Source organism: Kogia breviceps, chromosome 4, assembly GCF_026419965.1.
Source record: "Kogia breviceps isolate mKogBre1 chromosome 4, mKogBre1 haplotype 1, whole genome shotgun sequence".
NCBI lineage: Eukaryota > Metazoa > Chordata > Mammalia > Artiodactyla > Physeteridae > Kogia > Kogia breviceps.
Window position 1 is genome coordinate 13128796 of NC_081313.1, and position 23297 is coordinate 13152092.

Genomic DNA, 23297 nt, shown 5'->3' on the forward strand with positions numbered 1-23297 from the left:
AATTTACATTCCCACCAACAGTGCAAGAGGATTCCCTTTTCTCCACACCCTCTCCAGCATTTATTGTTTGTACATTTTTTGATGATGGCCATTCTGACTGGTGTGAGGTGATACCTCATTGTAGTTTTGATTTCCATTTCTCTAATGATTAGTGATGTTGAACATTCTTTCATGTGTTTGTTGGCAATCTGTATAACTTCTTTGGAGAAATGTCTGTTTAGGTCTTCTGCCCATTTTTGGATTGGGTTGTTTGTTATTTTGATATTGAGCTGCATGAGCTGCTTGTAAATTTTGGAGATTAATCCATTGTCAGTTGCTTCATTTGCAACTATTTTCTCCCATTCTGAGGGTTGTCTTTTCGTCTTGTTTATGGATTCCTTTGCTGTGCAAAAGCTTTTAAGTTTCATTAGGTCCCATTTGTTTGCTTTTGTTTTTATTTCCATTTCTCTAGGAGGTGGGTCAAAAGGATCTTGCTGTGATGTATGTCATAGAGTGTTCTGCCTATGTTTTCCTGTAAGAGTTTGATAGTGTCTGGCCTTACATTTAGGTCTTTGATCCCTTTTGAGTTTACTTTTGTGTATGGCGTTAGGAAGTGTTCTAATTTCATTCTTTTACATGTAGCTGTCCAGTTTTCCCAGCACCACATATTGAAGAGGCTGTCTTTCCTCCACTGTATATTCTTCCCTCCTTTATAAAAAATAAGGTGAACATATGTGTGTGGGTTTATCTCTGGGCTTTCTATCCTGTTCCATTGATCTATATGTCTGTTCTCGTGCCAGTACCACACCGTCTTGATTGCCGTAGCTTTGTAGCATAGACTGAAGTCAGGGAGCCTGATTCCTTCAGCTCCGCTTTTCTTTCATAAGATTGCTTTGGCTATTTGAGGTATTTTGTGTTTCCATACAAATTCTGAAATTTTTTCTTCTAGTTCTGTGAAAAATGCCATTGGTAGTTTGATAGGGATTGCATTGAATCTGTAGATTGCTTTGGGGAGTATAGTCATTTTCACAATGTTGATTCTTCCAATCCAAGAATATGGTATATCTCTCCACCTGTTTGTATCATCTTTAATTTCTTTCATCAGTGTCTTATAGTTTTCTACATAAAGGTCTTTTTTCTCCTTAGGTAGGTTTATTCCTAGGTATTTTATTCTTTTTGTTGCAGTGTTAAATGAGAGTGTTTCCTTAATTTCTCTTTCAGATTTTTCATCATTGGTATATAGGAATGCAAGAGATTTCGGTGCATTACTTTTGTATCCTACTACTTCACCAGATTCATTGATTAGCTCTAGTAGTTTTTTGGTAGCATCTTTAGGATTCTCTGTGTGTAGTATCATGTCATCTGCAAACAGTAACAGCTTTACTTCTTCTTTTCCGATTTGGATTCCTTTTATTTATTTTTCTTCTCTGATTGCTGTGACTAAAACTGACAAACTATGTTGAATAATAGTGCTGAGAGTGGACAACCTTGTCTTGTTCCTGATCTTAGTGGAAATGGTTTCAGTTTTTCACTATTGCGAACGATGTTGGCTGTGGGTTTGTTATACTTGGCCTTTATTATGTTGAGGTATGTCCCTCTATGCCTACTTTCTGGAGGGTTTTTATCATAAATGGGTGTTGAATTTTGTCAAAAGCTTTTTCTGCATCTATTGAGATGATCATATGGTTTTTCTCCTTCAATTTGTTAATATGGTTTATCACATTGATTGATTTGAGTATATTGAAGAATCCTTTCATTCTTGGAATAAACCCCACTTGATCATGGTGTATGATCCTTTTAATGTGCTGTTGGATTCTGTTTGCTAGTATTTTGTGGAGGATTTTTGCATCTATGTTCATCAATGATATAGGCCTGTAGTTTTCGTTCTTTATGACATCTTTGTGTGGTTTTGGTATCAGGTTGATGGTGGCCTCGTAGAATGAGTTTGGGAGTGTTCCTCCTTCTGCTATATTTTGGAAGAGTTTGAGAAGGATAGGTGTTAGCTCTTCTCTATATGTTTGATAGAATTTGCCTGTGAAGCCATTTGGTCCTGGTCTTTTGTTTCTTGGAAAATTTTTTTTTTTTTTTTTTTTTTTTGTGGTACGCGGGCCTCTCACTGCTGTGGCCTCTCCCATTGCGGAGCGTAGGCTCCGGACGCGCAGGCCCAGCGGCCACGGCCCACGGGCCCAGCCACTCCGCGGCACGTGGGATCCTCCCGGACCAGGGCACGAACCCGCGTCCCCTGCATCGGCAGGCGGACCCTCAACCACTGCGCCACCAGGGAAGCCCTGTTTCTTGGAAAATTTTTAATTGCAGTTTCAATTTCAGTGCTTCTGATTGGTCTGTTTATATTTTCTATTTCTTCCTGGTTCAGTCTCGGCAGGTTGTGCATTTCTAAGAATTTGTCCATTTCTTCCAGGTTGTCCATTTTATTGGCATAGACTTGCTTGTAGTAATCTCTCATGATCTTTTATATTTCTGCAGTGTCAGTTGTTACTTCTCCTTTTTCATTTCTAATTCTATTGATTTGAGTCTTCTCCCTTTTTTTCTTGGTGAGTCTGGCTAATGGTTTATCAATTTTGTTTATCTTCTCAAAGAACCAGCTTTTAGTTTTATTGATCTTTGCTATTGTTTCCTTCATTTCTTTTTCATTTACTTCTGATCTGATGTTTATGATTTCGTTCCTTCTGCGAACTTTGGGAATTTTTTGTTTTTCTTTCTCTAATTGCTTTAGGTGTAAGGTTAGGTTGTTTATTTGAGATGTTTCTTGTTTCTTAAGGTAGGATTGTATTGCTATAAACTTCCCTCTTAGAACTGCTTTTGCTGCATCCCATAGGTTTGGGGGTCATCGTATTTTCATTGTCATTTGTTTCTAGGTAATTTTTTATTTCCTCTTTGACTTCTTCAGTGATCTCTTGTTTATTTAGTAGTGTATTGTTTAACCTCCATGTGTTTATAGTTTTTACAGATTTTTTCCTGTAATTGATACCTAGTCTCACAGCATTGTGGTCAGAAAAGATACTTGATACGATTTCAGTTTTCTTAAATTTACCAAGGCTTGATTTGTGACCCAAGATATGATCTATTCTGGAGAATGTTCCAGGAGCACTTGAGAAGAAAGTGTATTCGGTTGTTTCTGGGTGGAATGTCCTATAAATATCAATTAAGCCCATGTTGTTTAATGTATCATTTAAAGCTTGTGTTTCCTTATTTATGTTCATTTTGGATGATCTGTCCATTGATAAAAGTGGGGTGTTAAAGTCCCCAACTATGATAGTGTTACTGTTGATTTCCTGTTTTACAGCTGTTAGCATTTGCCTTATGTATTGAGGCGCTCCTATGTTGGGTGCATAAATATTTACAATTGTTATATCTTCTTCTTGGATTGAGCCCTTGATCATTATGTAGTGTTCTTCCATGTTTCTTGTAATAGTCTTGATTTTAAAGTCTGTTTTGTCAGATATGAGAATTGCTACTTCAGCTTTCATTTGATTTCCATTTGCATGGAATATCTATTTCTATCCCCTCACTTTCAGTCTGTATGTGTCCCTAGGTCTGAAGTGGGTTTCTGGTAGACAGCATATATACGGGTCTTGTTTCTGTATCCATTCAGCCAGTCTATGTCTTTTGGTGGGAGCATTTAATCCATTTACATTTAAGGTAATTATCTATATGTATGTTCCTTTTACCATTTTCTTAATTGTTTTTATAGGTCTTGTTATTATAATTGTTATAATTGTTATTATAGGTCTTTTCCTTCTCTTGTGTTTCCTGCCTAGAGAAGTTCCTTTAGCGTTTGTTGTAAAGCTGGTTTGGTGGTGGTGGGTTCTCTTAGCTTTTGCTTGTCTGTAAAGGTTTTGATTTCTCCATCGAATCTGAATGAGATCCTTGCTGGGTAGAGTAATCTTCATTGTAGCTTCTTCCCTTTCATCACTTTAAACATGTCCTGCAACTCCCTTCTGGCTTGCAGAGTTTCTGCTGAAAGATCAGCTGTTAACCTTATGAGGATTCCCTTGTATGTTATTTGTTGTTTTTCTCTTGCTGCTTTTAATGTTTTCTTTGTATTTAATTTTTGATAGTTTGATTAATATGTGTCTTGGCGTGTTTCTCCTTGGATTTATCCTGTATGGGTCTCTCTGCACTTCCTGGACTTGATTGACTATTTCCTTTCCCATATTAGGGAAGTTTTCAACTATAATCTGTTCAAATATTTTCTCAGTTCCTTTATTTTTCTCTTTTTCTGCAGGGACCCCTATAATTTGAATGTTGGTGTGTTTAATGTCCCAGAGGGCTCTAAGACTGTCCTCCATTCTTTTCATTCTTTTTTCTTTATTCTGCTCTGCAGTCGTTATTTTATCTTCCAGGTCACTTATCCATTTTTCTGCCTCAGTTATTCTGCTATTGATTCCTTCTAGAGAATTTTGAATTTCATTTATTGTGTTGTTCATCATTGTTTGTTTGCTCTTTAGTTCTTCTAGGTCCTTGTTAAAGTTTTATGTATTTTCTCCCTTCTATTTCCAAGATTTTGGACCATCTTTACTATCCTTATTCTGAATTCTTTTTCAGGTAGACTACCTATTTCCTCTTCATTTGTTTGGTCTAGTGGGTTTTTACCTTGCTCCTTCATCTGTTGTGTGTTTCTCTGTCTTCTCATTTTGCTTCACTTACTGAGTTTCACGTCTCCTTTTTGCAGCCTGCAGGTTCATTGTTCCCGTTGTTTTTGGTGTCTACCCCCAGTGGCTAAGGTTGGTTCAGTGGGTTGTGTAGGCTTCCTCTTGGAGGGGAGTAGTGCCTGTGTTCTGGTGGATGAGGCTGGATCTTGTCTTTCTGGTGGGCAGGAGCGCATCCGGTGGTGTGTTTTGGGGTGAATGTGACCTTATGATTTGAGGCCGCCTCTCTGCTAATGGGTAGGGTTGTGTTCCTGTCTTGCTAGTTGTTTGGCATAGGGTGTCCAGCATTTTAGCTTCCTGGTCGTTGAGTGGAGCTGGGTCTTAGAGTTGAGATGGAGTTCTCTGGGAGAGCTTTTGCCGTTTGATATTACATGGAGTCAGGAGGTCTCTAGTGGACCAATGTCCTAAACTCGGCTCTCCCACCTCAGAGGCATAGGCCTGACACCTGGCCGGAGCCCCAAGACCCTATCACCCACACGGCTCAGAAGAAAAGGGAGAAAATAAATAAATAAAATAAAATGAAGTTATTAAAATAAAAAATAAATATTAAAAATAGAAAGAAAATTTTAAAGTAATTTAAAAAGGAAAGAAAGAAGGAAAGAAGAGAGCAACCAAACTATAAAACAAATCCACCAATGAAAACAAGCGCTAAAAACTATACTAAAAAAAAAAGAAAAAGGAAAGAAAAGAAACGGACCGACAGAACCCTAGGACAAATGGTAAAAGCAAAGCTATACAGACAAAAGCACACAAAGAAGCATAAACCTACACACTCACAGAAAGAGAAAAAGGATAAAAGTATATATATCTATATTTTTTTTAAATGAGGAAGAGAGTAACAAAATCAATAAACTAATCTAATGATAATAAACTCTAAATACTATACTAAGTTAAACAGAAATCTAGAAACAAATTAGATGCAGAAAGCAAAGCCCAAGTCTACAGTTGCTCCCAAATTCCACCACCTCAATTTTGGGATGAATTTGTTGTCTATTCAAGTATTCCAAACATGCAGGGTACATCAAGTTGGTTGTGGAGATTTAATCTGCTGCTCCTGACACTGCTAGGAGAGATTTCCCTTTCTCTTCTTTGTTCGACAGCTCCTGGAGTTCAGCTTTGGATTTGGCCCTGTCTCTGCATCTAGGTCAACTGCGGCCCTCTGTTCTTCACTCAGGGAGGACGGGGTTAAAGGAGCAGCTGATTTGGAGGCTCTGGCTCATTCACACTGGGAGGAGGGAGGGGTATGGAATGTGGGGCAAGCCTGTGGCGGCAGAGGCCAGCGTGAAGTTGCAACAGCCTGAGGCGCGCCATGCGTTCCACCCCCGGGGAAGTTGTCCCTGCATCACGGGACCCTGGCAGTGGCGGGCTGCACAGGTTTCCGGGAGGAGAGGTGTGGATAATGACCTGTGCTTGCACACAGGCTTCTTGCTTGTTGCAGCAGCAGCCTTAGCGTCTCGTGCCCGTCTCTGGGGTCCATGCTGATAGCCATGGCTCGCGTCCATCTCTGGAGCTCACTTAGGCAGTGCTCTGAATCCCCTCTCCTCGTGCACCCCAAAACAGTGGTCTCTTGCCTCTTAGGCAGGTCCAGACATTTTCCCAGATTCCCTCCCGGCTAGCTGTGGTGCACTAGCCCCCTTCAGGCTTTGTTCATGCAGCCAACCCCAATCCTCTCCCTGGGATCTGAACTCCGAAGCCTGAACCTCAGCTCCCAGCCCCCAGCTGCCCTGGTGGGTGAGCAGATAAGCCTCTCTGGCTGGTGAGTTCTGGTCGTCACCGATCCTCTGTGCGGGGATCTCTCCGCTTTGCCCTCTGCACCCCTGTTGCTGTGCTCTCCTCTGTGGCTCCAAAGCTTCCCCCCAGCCCACCTCCCATCTCTGCCAGTGAAGGGGCTTCCTAGTGTGTGGAAAATTTTCCTCCTTCACAGCTCCCTCCCAGAGGTGCAGGTCCCATCCCTATTCTTTTGTCTCTGTTTTTCCTTATTCCTTTCACCCTACCCAGGTATGTGGGAAGTTTCTTGCCTTTTGGGAGGTCTGACGCCTTCTGCCAGCGTTCAGTAGGTGTCCTGTAGAAGCTGTTCCACATGTAGATGTATTTCTGATGTATTTGTGGGAAGGAAGGTGATCTCCACCTCTTACTCCTCCGCCATCTTGAAGGTCTCCTCCTAGAATTTTTAATGAAATAGCAAAAATGAAGTGTGAGAAAAAATCAATAGTAGTAATATACCCTTTTTAAAAATTTATTTATTTTTTTATGTTTGGCTGCATGTGGGCTTTCCTAGTTGCGATGAGCAGGGGCTGCTCTTCATTGCAGTGTGCAGGCTTCTTATTGTGGCTTCTTTTGTTGTGGAGCATGGGCTCTGGGTGCCTGGGCTTCAGTAGTTGTGGCATGCAGGCTCTGTAGTTGTGGCACGCGGGCTCAGTAGTTGTGGCTTGCGGGCTTAGGTGCTCTGCGGCATTTGGTCTTCCTGGACCAGGGCTTGAACCCGTGTCTCCTACATTGGCAGGCAGACTCTCAACCACTGCACCACCAGGGAAGGCCCAGTAATATACTTTTAATTTGAATGGTGATTCATGACCTTCAGAAGCCTGGACCACTGCCTTGGATTATTAGGTTTTTAATGTAGCTTTCTTCATAGAGTTGTGTTCAACAGCTAATTAAATAACAGTGAATTTTCATATCATTATTTAATAATGACCCAAAATTAACTCTTGAAACTTCAGAGCCATCTTAAGCCTTTCTTTCTACCCTTGTTATCTATAGTAATTATCTTTGGTTTTTTTTTTTTTTTAACGTGGACCATATTTAAAGTCTTTATTGAATTTGTTACAATATTGCTTCTTCTTTTTTTTTTTAATGCTTTGGTTATTTGGCCATGAGGCATGTGGGATCTTAGCTCCCTGACCAAGGATGGAACCTGCACCCCCTGCATTGGAAGGTGAAGTCTTAACCACTGGATGGCCAGGGAAGTCCCATCTTTGATTTTTAATGCAGCTCATTGGTTATAATTTTTTTGTTTTTCTGTTTTCTAAGCCATTTATCTCTGGAAAGTTGTAATTACAAACATACTAAATTTATAGACTTTTTTTTAAAGTTTTCTTATACTTTTGGAAAGCTAGCAGCTGCCATTCAAATATATTTAAAATTCATGTTTCAAAATCATCTCAAGTAATGAATGGTTAAAATGAAACATGGGTGTGTTTTTCACTTTTGTATTTTTTCCTAATGTTTGGAGTCACCCAAGTAACATGTGGTAATGATTTAGGATTCTGAATCATATACAATTATTTTCATCTTAATAACATTGACTCTCTTTGCTTTAAAATTCACCAGTCGGCATATAAGTTTGCCAGTCCACACTCAATCTGTATTTTCCTAGAATTACTCTTGAAAGTATGAACATGAAATGTTATTCCACTGTCGGACCATAACATTGAAAACTTGAGCATCAAGATTTGCTTTTGAAATATTGTTTTATTAGCACAATAATAATATGTGGCACTTGGGTATTTCCTGTATGAGGATCCTGCAAAGGGGTTCTCTGCAGGTTTTCTGTCTTCTAGTAATGTGATTATTTCGGTAATTTAAATTAAAACTGAAATTCAAATCATTGGCATCTTGAAATGTGCCCAGAGAATGACATGTGGGGTTGACAGTGAGCAAAGGTACACTCATGTCACTTGTCTCTTGGCCACATCTCTCCCTGCTTAAAACGCTCCCCTGCAAAGCTGGATTAATCCTGAAGCCAGTGAGGCTTACACTTCAGCATCCACACTTGCCTGGGTCTTTCCAAGGTCCTGGGAAAGATCTAGAAATGGATTCACTTAGACTTCAGAAAATTTCGCAGAAGGAAGATATTTTGCCGCAATCAGGCAGGAGTCCAGTCTCTTTCCTCTTCAGGTTTAAAGAGGACTCCCTCCAAACTGCACAAACGTCAGGCCCCACGAAACCGGGATCCAGCCCTGTTCCCAAGATAGAGCTTATTGTTTTAATTACATATCCAGGATTATAAGTGAGGTTGAGCATTTTTTTTAAGTTATGCCTATTTGTTACATGTTGGCCTTGGAGCCAAAGGGTCGCTGTCAACTCTGCCCCAAGGGAGAGTAGGATGGTGAGAAAACGCCTCCCCTGGAGCCCAGCATGGCCCCTTCTGGGACTGGGTCTCCTCTCTCCTCTCCCCTCTTCCCTTGTGCTTTTAGGGCCAACTTTCCTGCAACGTTTATGCCTGGAGAGACTCAGACAGGAAGTTCTCCATCTTGGCCTCTGACTCTTTCTCAGAAGCCGAGGACAGAAGGTGAAACACAATGGCAACCTTAGCCTGCATACCGCTAATAAAAATACTGTAATCACGGTCATCACCGAAATCCATCATGAACTGCTGAGCCTGACATGGTGCCTTGGGTTCAGGCCCAGCCCTGGCCTGGCTGGCTAACTGGGTGCTATGAAATTTGTGGGATGTTGTGTTGGAGATACCCGCCAGAGTTCTCTCTTTCTCTGCCGCATCAACAAGCCGTATTCCAGGTAGCATCCTGAATCTCGGAGAACGATGGGCATAAAACCATGCCCATGTAGATGTTCACCCTCACGTAGATGAATAAGGAATACGTCTTTACTGTATGAACCACTTCGATGCTGGGGCTACTTGCTACTGCAGTACAGCCTAGCTCATCTTGACTGACACACTGTTGAACTGTTTAAGGTTCCCCTTCGCTCTCCACTTCTCTCTCCCAGCAACCTGTTGAACCCATCAGATATCAAATGGGTGCCTACTCTAGTCAAGGTTCTTTCTAGATGCGTCAAATTCCTTCCTGGCGATAGTGGCTTTTCAAGCTGAATGCTGAGGAGGATGTAGATGGGGGGTGGGGGGGATGTGAGTCAGAACATTCTCAGGAGGGGGGGATATGAGGAAAAGGAGGAAAGGCAAGGCACAGGGCACCTTACCATAGTCCAGATTCTGCACGTTTTGTACGACACAGACTCATCTGATACTGTCAATGATACTAAATGGTATTATTCCTATTGTGGGGAAAACCCAGAACAGGAGACAACCCTAGGACACACTGACCCTACAACCAGAGAGCTGAGCCGGTGTTCCCCACAATGTGATTCAAGGAGCAACAGCCTCACTGGACGTCAGCATCCCAGGGAAAGGGATATCTGTGTCTTAATGGATTTTGTATGGGCAGACACTCTAGGGAAACACCAAGAGGTTCTCCTGTCCCACACAGAACTCTTATCAAAGCTCTAATAGGCTGATCTGCAGGCTGAGTCCAGAGGTCTGTTTTTCAAGTTGTGTTCTCTGAAACTCATTCTAGGAAACACCGTTCCCATCACCACAGCAGGCTGCTCTCATGGAGGGCAGTGAGAATATTGCCCTTTATGGAAAGTGGTATAAATTCTGAGAGGACGGGGAAAGGGGGGATGTGGTAGGATATGTGGGGCTGGGAACGGGCATGCAGAGACCTACATAACATCTTTCATTAGGAAAGAAGATAACGGACATTTGTCTGTACACGTGGAAACCCCAAGTTGTGACTCACTCGCTATAAAGAGGTGGCCCGTGGTCCTTGCTCTTCTGGCCCCCACCCTGCAGGACCTCTGCTGTTCTTTTCACCCCAATCCCTGACCTTCAGAAGAAGTAAGCCGCTATCGGTCTTAACACAGGCCTCCCTGCTTCAAGATTTATGGTGTGAACTCTATGCTCTAAGTACTACAGCCTTTGGTTAATGGAAACCACACATCTTTTTCTCACTGGAAAGACCCAGGCCTTTCTTGTGACTTTAAATTATTTTGACTTTCAAGAATACTGTTGCCTCTGCTGTGAATTTCAAAAGACTGTTTTGAGCTCTCCCTCTTTCCTTCAGGGCAGTTCCTAGAGGAAGTTATCTCTGCTGCCTCCATGGAGAAAAGGATCATGGGAGCTAGCAACCTTGGAGAATAGCAGTCCTATAATATCATAAAATATCATTTCATTACATCTGTTTAAAGATTGTTTTTGCAGATCCTAGAAGTTGCACTTCCTAGGGGATAAATCAAGCAAGAAAAATCATTTGTTCCTTAATAAATACCAGTGTGTTCTTCCTCAATGTGAATTTATATATTCAAAAGTAACAGAATTTTGAATACTTCTCAGAAATATGATGAAAACACATCATGATTTGATTCCACGTTGGGTCAAATGATCCTTTTTCATAGAGGACACTTCAGATTAACCATCTTCAGAACAGCTCGTTCAATTAAGGAAGTTTTTGCAAGTAGAACAAGGCAGGAGAATACAAACACTTGTGAGACATACAACACTGAGTTAGTAGGAATTCTCTTGGTCCAAATGCAGAGAAGAACCAAGGCAATAAAAAACCTCAGTGGCCTGTATCTGGTAAATTGGGATGATCAAGTCAAAAATTCAGAGAGTCCCTGTGCAGGTTATCCAGTCTGCTTTGCTGTAATCGACCAGCTCCGGCATCTCCCCTCTGAATTTAATTTGGGCAAACATGGAGTTCAGACTCCCTGTCTAAAGCAATAGCCACACAAGGCAAGTCTTTCCAATCCCACCCTTGGCTTTGTTGTCAGCTCTGTTGGGCCGGTTTTGTCATCTGTCCCCGTGATGCACAGAGACCCATACTCAAATTAAAAGAGCTTGTACTGAAAGGAGATTTGTTTTTCTTCCCATTCTAGGTCAGGAATGTAACCTTCAATCCATCACTTTTCCTCCCTTGCATCTGCTTCTTAGTGCTGTCTGAGAGGAAAGGCATGAACGAACAGTCTAAGATTTTCATGATGTTATTAACTGCTTTGACACAAGTAATCATTTCCATTCAAAATATATATTTTGGTAACATACATTTATAGGGAAGACCTGGTTTCTACTCTTAGGAAATAATAGCCATGCTCTCTTGCATCAGAAATATCCTGATGCCATTTTCACTGACTAGGTAATTTTATAATTATCAAAGGGTAAACTATAGAGCTACCTGTAAATAAAGCATTATTATCTTCATTGTACTTACTAATCTGTTTTCAATTTCCAGGAAGACACTTACTGGGAGTTAAGAAAAGTTAACTAAAACTTGGAAATACGGCAAAGCTAGGGGAGCATGTCATTTTGATGCCACACAGAAACTTTGCGTAACGTGTTCACCCAAGGATCATATTCTTGTTTAGGGAACAAGTTTAGGTAATTTTGTTTGACTCACTGAGTACTATTTACTAAAAGACTAAATTCTATGACTTTATATGTTAACATGTAGATTTTTAGCCAGTCGTGTTCAAATGATTCCTGTCTGCAGAAAAGATATCTTCCCTCTAGGGAATCAGTTGTGCATCAGATCCAGAAATCTTATTACAAAATTATTTTTCCTCTGACTATATATTCTTATTCTCTTTTGAATCCCTGTTGCTGGTTCCCTCATTAAAGAGTTTTTTTAAAAGTTTACATTTATTAATTTTACATTTATATGAAAGTCTTGTTTTTAAGGTTTTGAAAATTATACTTTGACACAGGTAGTATATAGATGTTTTAAAAGGATCTTTGTCTTCTGTAAAAGACACATACATAAAACAGATAAAAGTATTGCTGCTCTGAATCTGATGGCTGAAAGCACCCCCAGACAACCTTAAATGTACGGCTCTCTGATTATAAATTTTATGGCTTTAACTGGCTTCTCTTTCAAGAAGTTCAAATCGTAGCTCTGCCACTTAGAAGCTGTGCAAACCTATCAAAGTTCTTAATCCTTCAAGGTTCCCGTTTCTTCTTCTACATCCCGTTTCTTCTTCTACAGCGTGTGCTTTTATAGCCTTGGAGCTGAAAACTTGGCCTTCTGGAAGTATGCAGATTACAGAAGTGCTCTTTTCTCAATAAGATTTACATTATGCAAGTGGTATCTGTGAAGACTTAAGTAGGCAATAGAAAAATTAGCAAATTCATTGGCTACTGATTTGCTTATTCTTTAATTTCAAAAGCTAAATGTTAATCATACTTCAAAAAGAAATATTTCCAAGTAAGGGAGCTGGGCTAGTCATTGTAAACTACAGTTTCATCTTTTAATGGTCACTTTTGCTTGGTAATCAAGTCATGACTTATCAGGGATATACATCATTAGCTTCTTTCAAATGTAAATAGTGGGTAACATATGAATCATTGCTCTGCCCTTTTAGTAAATATTCTGATGTAATGCTATAATTTTTAAGGAACCCAGCATTAATAAACACTCATGGCTAGATTTGCACTGAGGAAAGAAATGAAATGGCCTGTATATTAATTCCATTTTCTTGTGACATTTCCTACGGTACAGTTATGGCGTAAAATACAAGAAGAAGATAAAAGAATAAAGGGATCTAGTGGCTAGACCTTGGATGAGAAAGCAAAATCTTATTTAGAATTATAATCTGTAATAATGTATTATTATACATAATTATGCAATAGAAATATTAGAGTCATGCATAGAAAAGACATAGAGGGCACCGTGATTTTGAGGGGGATGTCTAGGCATTTTACTTGACACATCCTTTTTAGCTTCGCAAGAGTCCTAAAGGGTGGGTATTATTTTATTTATTTATTTTTGGCTTTTAAAATAAAAACATTTATTAAAAGCGTGTTTACTGGAGAAAATTGAGGAAGTGAGAAAAGTACAAAGACCAAAGTAAAACCACCCATAATTCTGCTGCCCAGAGGTAATCACCATAGAATTTTGCTAGAAAACCCTTTAAAATACAAGATATGGAGGCCCAGGAAAAAGTGAGTAAGTTTTTGAGAGCCACACAGTCTAGGACAGGATGGGGAGGACATTTGATGTTAAGTCGGTCTGACTCCAAAGCCCATGATCTCTGATTACAGCACAAGAAAACAGCACTGAAAAGAGAGTTTCATACTGCAGTAGAATTCTGTACATTCTGTACAGGACAAACCATTTTCATGTACTTTCGCTTTGCCTATCAGATGCTGTCATCTTTATCAGGACTTTCTTTTAAGTAGTTGTAGCCCTTTTGAATTCTCAGGTAACTGAAAAGAATAATCTTTTTTTTTTGCAACACCCTGGGTAATTTTATGAACTGCATGCAACTGAAGAACTCTGGACAGGATTTGGCACACAAAAATACCCCAATCCTGGTCCAAAGGTATTCATTTTCACTTATGCTTATTTGGCTTTTACAAACTCTTCTCCCCATCCCAATAACATTCATTCACTCATTCAATAAATACTGTCTACTGGGGACTGTCCTAGGTGCTAAGGATATCATGGTGACAAAAATCCAGATGATCTTGGCCCTCATAGTCCTTATATCTTATCATTGCACAATATTCTGCCAACTTCATTCATTCATTTATTCATTCATCAAATATTTATTGCACACTTACTATGTGTTCAGAGCTTTGAGATGCACCAGTGAACAAACTAATGATCCCTGTTCTTCTGGAACATGCATTTAAATAAAGGAAGGCAGACAGTACTCAATGGACATGATAAATGGGAAATATTATATAGTACTTTGGAAGGTGATAAGTGCTATAGAGAAAAAGGAGAAAAAAAGAAAAAAAAAGATCATATGAAGAGATTGGGAAGATCAAGGTGGGAGGCAAGTGGGTTGCAATTTTAAATAAGATGTTCTAGGTCAGCCTCATCGAGAAGGTGACATTTGAGCAAAGACCTGCATGAGGTGGGGAGTGCTGTAGATTGAATGTTTATATTCCCCCCAAATTCATATGTTGAAATCCTCACCCTCAATATTATGGTATTAGGAAGGAGGCCTTTGGGAGGTGATTAGGTAATAAAGGTGGAGCCCTCGTGAATAAGATTAGTGCCCTTATAAAACAGACTCCAGAGAGCTCCCTAGCTTCTTCCTCCCTATGAATTACAGTGAGACGATGGCCATCTATGAAACAGGAGGTGGGTCCTCACCAGACATGGAATCTGCTGGCACCTTGATCTTGGACTTCCAACTTCTAGAACTGTGAGGAATAAATTTCTCTTCTTTATGAGCCAGCCTATCTGTGGTATTTTCTTATAGCAATCCAAATGAACTAAGACAAGGAATGAGCTATGTAGATATTTATGATGAGAGCATTCCAACAAAGGCAACAGGCGGTGCCAAGCTTGTAAGTGAGAATAAGCCTTGTGTGTTCAAGGAACAGTGAGGAGCAGTGTGCTGGAGCTAAATGAAAAAGAGGAAGAATTGTGAGAACTGAGTTTGAGAGGAACGGGAGGCCAGATCATGTGACATGTCATACAGCAGTTAGTCCAAGACACCCTGCACGTTTTGGAGCAGAGGACAATGTGACCTAGCCTCTGTCAGCTTTGAGCCTTCTGTCAATCAAGCACCATGTCCATCCTCATTGTACACTACGATGGAAGCTTTGAGAGGAACCTTATCAGGAGAATTGGGGTAAGTCCGCTGTCAACTGTATCTTCACCCTTTGTCCAGGCAAGACCTCCTCTTAGACATCTTGAGAGGTTTTGGCTTCTTTCGCTACTTCACTTATAAGAAAACACTGAGGCATCCAGACTTTGCAGCTTTAGATCTCTCCCTTATGTCTAGCAGATAGATACCCAGAATTACATAGAATTAGATAGCCTAGAGCCAAAACATTCTGTCACTCATTAATCTATGACATTAAGATCCCTGATATTCTGCTAACATGTTGTCTTCGTCAGTTTGGGCTGCTATAACAAATATTCATAGACTGGGTGGCTTATTAACAAGAGGGATTTATTTCTCACAGTTCTGGAGGCTGTGAAGTCCAAGATCAAGGCTCTGGCAAGGTCAGCTGCTGGTGAGAGCCTGCTTCCTGGTTCCCAGATGGTGGTCTTCTTGTTGTAACCTCACATGGAGGGAAGGGGTTGGGGTGCTCTCTAGGACCTCTTTTATAAGGGCACTAATCCCATTCATGAGGGCTCCACCTTCATGACCTAATCACCTCCCCAAAGCTAATCACCTTCTAATGTCCTCACATTGGGGAATAGGTTTCAGTATATGAATTTGGAGAGGACACAAACATCCAGTCTGTTGCCCAACTTGGACTGAAGCCATCATAACATTCAAATTTTAAAATTTAACATGAATTGAAATACTGCAAATAATATTATTTGATAAAATTAGACAGTTGCTTCTTATTAAAATTTATTGCTAATCCTTTAATAAGGAATCCTTTCATAAAGCAGTAAACCCTCAATTTATTTTTAACTGCATATGTTGGATAAAATTAGTGTGATACTGGTCCTCTCAAACTTCACAGAAGAAATTCTAGGACATTTTAAAGGATCTGAGACACAGAGTTCTGCCTGTATGTAGCTGACATACCATCAAAAGGAAAAACAACCATAAATATGCTTCATTTCAGTTCGAAACAGCTAATCAAAGACTCCAGTTTAGTGAAGATAAACTTGTTTTAACAAGACATTTATGTTTGGTTACAATGGACACTTAAAACAAGCATGCTTAGATTGAATCCAGCAAAGGAAAAGTGAGCCAGATTCTAGATAGAGCTGATTTAGACCACCCTCTGTAGATAATCTATTACCTAACCAATTCCTTTTTTGGTTATTATTATGATAATGATTAGCATTAAGATCTAGTCAATTTCTATTGATTAGGGAAGGCCAAGAACCCTGGTTGGTATCAAATACAGTACCCAGTCTCATCTCCTTTTCTCTCTCCCAGGTAACCACTGCTCTGAAATCTATCACCATAGATTAGTGTTGCCAGATCTTGAACTCATAAATGGGATCCTGCAATACGTAGTCTTTTGCAACATAATGTTTTTGAGATTCCTTCATGCTGTGCACCTATGAGTAGTTTTTACCATTTTGTTGCTGAGTCATGTCACTGTATACACAGACCACAACTCATTTATCCATTCACTTGATGGACATTTGTGTTGTTTCCAGTTTTTGCCTGTAATGAATAAAGATACTTATGAACAACAACAACAAAAAATGGTATTATAAGAGCTGAGGATAGCTAGAAGTCAGGTTGGTCAAAGACCCAGAATACAATGCATCTTCCTTGAAACTGACTTGGTAGGGAGTCAGGAATCGGAGGTCAACATCCGACAGCTGCAGTTCTCAGGGCTGTGGATTCCTGGATGCAGACTCTGTCCTCAGTGGTTATTTGCATTGCTCTCAGATCAACAGCAGTTTTTTGTTTTAAGATAAAGTTTTGAAACTTAATCACTCGGCACAAAGTAAAAGGAGGATAAATGGATAAGTAAGTTTTGTTTGGGAACAAAACAGGTATACTCATTCCTCTTGGCATGTCTAAGGCCATGCAGAAAGACAACCGTTTAGTCCAGTGTGTTGGAGTTTGGGAAAGGCATATTGTGGGCTTCACCTGCTGTGGCTCCAGACTCACCCAGGCCCTCAGTCCCCACCTTAGGGAATTAGACAAGCACACCATGGGTGGATCCACTGAGACTATCTTCAATGCTAAAATTTTTTAAATCTACAAATATTTGTATCTTTATCTCAGTACATTTGTCTGCTACATTTGGCTGATAACCCCAACGCCTTCCTGAAAAGCTTTTTTCACCCTTGGTTTCCAGGTCTTCCTCTCCTCCCAAAACCAAGACCATCTTCTTTTACTGGCGTCTCTTCTCCCTTGACTACACATTTGAAATGCTAATCGTCCTTGGAGGGTCTTTCTGGACCCCTCTGTTTTTCTCACACTACACTTTCTAACACACCCTTCAGAGTTTTAACTACTTAAAAATTAACAACTTGAAAATTGTGTGGAAAATTATCTTTAAGCTTGACTCTGCCCCCTAAATTCTGTAGATAGCTCTATCTATAGGTATATTGATAACAGTAACTATTACTAAATAACTATAATTACAGATTTGTTTGTTTTTTAAAAACACATAGATCCTATGAACCATATAATTGTATTTCCAACATGCCCTTTATGAACTGCTTTTACCTATAACTTTCTAATATGTATTCTTTTTGCTTTGTTTTTCCTTCACTGTGATTTTTCTCATTTTTTAAAAAAAATCTTGTTTTCCTTGAGTACCATGCCATTCAAGAGCTTTTTATGCATTGCTGTGCTGCTTAGGTTTTCTCTGCTATGGATCGCCTAGTCATATACTTTACCCATTTTTCTATTAGGTCCTCTGCTTTGGGGTTTTTTTAATTGTCTCCCAGTGTTCTACTGAGCTTAAACTTGGGGAGATACTTCAGAATAAGTACAAAGTATTTGAAAACCCTCCTGATTAAAAATGAATTATTTAAAAAATTTTTCCCAATTAGACATTCCTTAAGGAAGCCAACCCTCTTTTCTGGGGGATACAAAAACCCAAAAGAATCAAGTGTCAAAAATCTTCAGGGGGTTAATATTAATTCATGATTTCTCAATTTGTTAGACTATGTATCTCTTAAATTATGCTATCAAAAAATGATTGTTTTTAAATAATTTTGAAAAATTCTGCATATTAATTCTGCATGGTATGCATGCATGATATGATATACATCATATGATATACATCAATTCTGCATGTATGATATACATTGATACGTGAAGGCTCAGAGATCCTTAAGTTCTATTTCCAAGCCTAATGCATTACAGATCCTTTTTTAAATATCTGTTGTTATGTTCATCTCAGGGAACTAGTGTTCTCTGGAAGTCCCAGTCCTGCTGAAATCATAAGAATTTGCCAAAGGGAGGTTTAGATGGAGTATGAATGAAAGGGGAAGCTTCTACAGTGGAACAGACACTGTGGGTTAACTAGTGGCTTCAGGAAGCCAGTGAGAATAGCTTTGTTGCCATAACTCCTTCAGATGTGTTATGGAAAGTACATCATATATTAATGATTTAATCATGACAAAGAAAAATGCATTTTATGAACAGTTGCTTTTCACTGAAACAAGTGAGAAAACAACTACAGCTTCTTTAAGCTGTACCATATTTTGCTAACCATGATTTGAAAAGAGAAAAGAGACTATGAAAGTACCTCTACGAATAAAAGGATATGTTTTGAAACATAATTTTCAGGGAACATCTTTTATGCCCACTTTCCTCATATTTTCTATATCTGTATAATGCTAAGAAATTTGTGTATTCTAATATAAAATGATGATTCATATAAGCTTTTGCTTCTGTTAAAAAAATATATTCCCCTCTTCTTCTAAGATACACGATTTAAAATAAAGGTTCTCATTTTTATCTGCCCTTATTACTCTCCTTTTTACTTCATAACACATTTCATGCACATACATTTATGTGTTTATAAGGCTTATTGTCTGTCTGTGTCTTTTAGAATCACAGTTCCGTAAAGTCAGAGATTTTGCCTCTTTTTTCCTCTGCTGTATCCTTCCCACATAGTAGGAATTCAGAAAATATATAAATGAATAAAAGCATATGAATATTTCCTTTTATGTGGTTGATTGGTCATAGAGTTAAAAATATGAGAAAGTCCCATAGCCTAAGAATGCAAAGAACAGTTTTCAGAAGACAAGTGAATATCCTTAGGTTGCTACCCTCAAATTCCTGTATCTAACGAATGAAAGTTTAAAAGAGAAGTATAAAGCTCTCTAGATTTTGTAAGAATTCCAGAAGATTGCAAATTGCTGAATAATTGTCTTCTTTTGTCTGAGTTTCAAAATCTTAAAGTTAATTTAAATATCTCAAGAAGGTGTCATGAATAATCTTTAAAGAAGAATCAATGCACAGTGACAGTAAAAATATATATACTTTCCAAAGATTAGGCTAAAAATTATAGTAACTACTGCTCTGGAGAAATGCCATACGTTGGAATTTCTTTTTAATTTAAAAACTCCTTCCTTCCTTTGATGGATATAACCTTGCCAGCAAGGCTAAAGACACCACTCCCACCTATGACAGTTTGGTATTGGAGTTGGGAGAGCCTGAGAAGGTGGAAAGTTTGAATTTCTATTGTTTTAACAGCGGGGGTGGGGGGAAAGTAATTGTCAGTAGATGCTTTGAATTATGTACAGATTGGCCTTTTACTTTGCTTCAGTCCTTTCCGTTCAAGTGCCAGGGAATGGGAAGTATTACCTCCACTATTTACATCAGAGAGGTCTGCTTTCACTTAGCGGCTTTCACTTGCGAAGCAAGTCTTGCCTTCTTTCTAGGGCCTGAAAGTTCACTGTGAGAGGGAGTTGAAGTGACTCCAAGTAAGGCAGCGACGTTTCTGGACTCAGGCCGGCGCCGGCACTGCCAGGGGCCGATGCCCTTCAGCAGTGAGAGAAAGCCCGGTGAGGTGTCCACGCCATCTTCATGCTGGAGGAGAGCTGGGGGCACAGTGTACAGTAGGAATGAGCTGAATGAGGAGGAATGGGCAGGGCTGGGGAAGAAGGACGGTTCCTCCGTCTCCTGCAGGGTCCCCACTTTCCAGACAGCATCTCTCAGACCCCAGGGCAGGATGCTGCGGGCGTGAGAGAAACCAAGCACTAGGAAGGGGATGCCTACATCAGGGCACGTGGAGAGATGGAGAGAGCAGAAGTGGGTGTGCCCCAGAGGGGACCAGTGCTTGGCACTGGTCAGAGTTAAAAGGCATTATTTTTGTCACAAGGGATAAACCGTAGTCACTCACAGAGCCGCCCCAACTCAAAAAAAAAAAAAAAAAAAAAAAAAAAAAAAGACTGTGGAAATAACTAAGAGTCACAAATACAAGAAAATCCAAATGGCTAGGGACCCTGTAGGAAAAGATCCTTTTTCTTAAGCCATCTCGGCCTCAGGATCCAACTTGTTCCCTCCTTCCCTCGGGTCGACACACAGACCTCCAGCTTAGCCCCCAGCCTTCGTGCTCTGCTCCTAGACACCAAGCCGCCCGGCTGGCTGGACTGTTTCCTACGTCCTCTTCTGTGCAACTTGGTAGCTAATCGTGCCGATTCCTCTAACTTATCTATTATGGGAAAATAAGTCCTTCTGAGAAATGGGTTCTTTCAAATAGAGTGGAAAATATTTGTATGATTTTGTTCTTAGCAGATGTTTCTGTGTGCCCTCCTGATGTGGTGAATTAATCCAGAGTTTCTAGTTGGTTTTTCTGCGTACACCAGCCCAGTCCAATGTGAGGTGCACACGATAAACTCCACTTTGTGGGTGATAGTGTAGAATCAATATTCTGATAGGATTTTGAGCATCTAGGTTACAGTTTCACTTTTCCGACTAACCAACCAGCCCTCTGATCACCAGTCAAGTAGCAGACTCAGTGAGACCCAGTTAGCTCCTCTTGTCAACTGGGAAAATTAGGACTAACCCACCAGGTGTAAAGAAATGAAAAGGCTCATATTGCTAAATGAATATCCCTCAAATGGAAAATACGATTAAGAATATTCCAGTAACACAGTAAAATGCATCATTTATATTTAAAGTGGATTAAATATTATTACCTCATTACTTCTTTTCAAATATAAAATCAAAGATTGCTTGTTGTAATGGTAAGTGGAAGTATATATAAATAGAAGTGAATAAAGTAAAAAGCCACAGGCAACTGCCTCATCCAATTCTCCAGATATATCCACTGTGGCGTGTTGCTATTATCTTAATGTGCGCTATTCTAGACATTTTTCTGTGAATATACAATTATTCAAATAGGCATATAACAATTTTTTTATCAAGCGTGGGATCACAATTATAGATATTCTCTAACCTGCTTTTCTACTAATTGAAATATTGAAGTCTCCTCTCTGTGTCCATATCTTATAAATATCAACCATCAATATCTAACTCTAACTCATTTTTTAATGTTTTAAGAATATTCCATCAATTTATTCAATTTATCCAACAAGTTGATGGACAGTTTTTGATTTTCATTTTGATTTTCCACTATTATATATTTGTTTTAAAAACTTCTTCATGACTAAAAACAGGGGCAAGGGCTTCCCTGGCGGCGCAGTGGTTGAGAATCCGCCTGCCGATTCAGGGGACGCGGGTTCGTGCCCCGGTCCGGGAAGATCCTACGTGCCGCGGAGCGGCTGGGCCCGTGAGCCATGGCCGCTGAGCCTGCGCGTCCGGAGCCTGTGCTCCGCAACGGGAGAGGCCACAGCAGTGAGAGGCCCGCGGACCGCAAAAAAAAAAAAAAAAAAAAAAAAAAAAAAAAAAAAAGAAAGCAACCAGGGGCAAAAACAAAAAGTTCAAAGGCTAAAAGAGAGAGAGGAAAAAGAAAATAGTTGCAAAGCATAAAAATAGAGAAAGAGTTCTGTTCCATAAAACAAAAATAGCTCTTATAAGTCAATATGAAAATTTTAAAACAATCCAATTTAGAAAGAAAGCAAAGGATATGAAAAAGGTAATTCACACAAGATGTGTGAGCACATGAAATTATGCTCAGTTTCTTTCTCAAAGAAATAGAAATTAAAACTACAATAAGACATTTTTCTCAGGGCTTCCCTGGTGGTGCAGTGGTTGAGAATCCACCTGCCGATGCAGGGGATGCAGGTTCGTGCCCCGGTCCGGGAAGATCCCACGTGCCGCGGAGCGGCTGGCCCGTGAGCCATGGCCGCTGAGCCTGCGCATCCGGAGCATGTGCTCCGCAACGGGAGAGGCCACAACAGTGAGAGGCCCGTGTACCGCAAAAAAAAAAAAAAAAAATTTCTCCTACCAGATTGGAAAAAATTAAAGGATTTGATCATCTTGAATATTGATTAAAATGTGAACAAACAGCAAGTTTGATACACTGCTGGTGGACTTGTAATTGTCCTCACCTCTTTGCAGAACAATTTGGCAGTATGGATCCAAAATTTTAAAGTATGTACTCTTTTTATTTATTTTTTTTAATTTTTATTTATTTTCATTTATTTATTTATATTTTTATGTTTTGTTAATTAGAACTTTATTTTTGTTTTGAGTGAAAGATTGTTTAAATTTCATAGTGCATTACAATTTTCAAAAGTTTCACACACATGATTTCATATAATCCCATACTAACCCTTTTCTCCCTCTACCCCTATATTGCCCCTCCCCCTTTCCCTCTCCCCACTGGTAACCACTAGTTTTTTTTTTTATATATATGTGAGTCTGCTTCTTTTTTGGTTTTTGTTTGTTTTATTTACCAGATTATTATTTTGGGTTTTGTTTTGTTTTATTTTATTTACCAGATTCCACATTTAAGTGATAACATACAATATTTGGCTTTCTCTGTCTGACTTATTTCACTAAGCATAATGCCTTCCAAGTCCATCCATGTTGCTGTAAATGGCATTATTTCATTCTTTTTTTATGGCTGAGTAGGATTCCATTTTGTATATATATAATATATCTATGTCTATATATCATATCTTCTTTATTCATTCATATGTTGATGGACACTTAGGTTGCTTCCATACCTTGGCAAAGTAAATACTCTAGCCCAGGGCACTAGGCAGAATTCTGAGATCGTCTGCAAGATCCCTACCCTCTGTGTACAAGCTCTGCACATGTCCCTTCCCTGAGTGTGAGCAGGACCTATGTATAGGATGGGATTTCACTCTCTTGATTAGGGTGCAGCATATAGTAAAGATGAAGAGATTCTGCAGAGGTAATTAAGATCCTAAATCATTTATTTTTAATTCAATCAAAAGGGAGACATCCTAGGTGGGCCTGACCTAATTAGGTGAAAGCCCTTCAAGGAGAGACTGGCACCTTCCTAAAGAGAGGGATTCTTGATGGCCTTGAAGAAGTAAACTGTCATATTGTAAGGGGCCACATGGCAAGGAAGTGCAG

At 39.6% G+C, this 23297-nt stretch overlaps 1 protein-coding gene across 2 annotated transcripts in view; it reads left to right on the forward strand.

The window, feature by feature from the left end:
• Positions 1-23297, forward strand: part of FBXL7 (F-box and leucine rich repeat protein 7) — a 425266-nt gene that overhangs the window by 325338 nt on the left and 76631 nt on the right. The window contains exon 1 of one of the 2 annotated variants that reach the window (XM_067030813.1): positions 14770-15026. The exons of the other annotated variant lie outside the window; for it this stretch is intronic. The gene's annotated coding sequence lies outside the window, so the exon portion shown is untranslated. Of the gene's footprint in view, positions 1-14769; positions 15027-23297 lie in introns of those variants that run through there. 2 annotated transcript variants of the gene reach the window in all.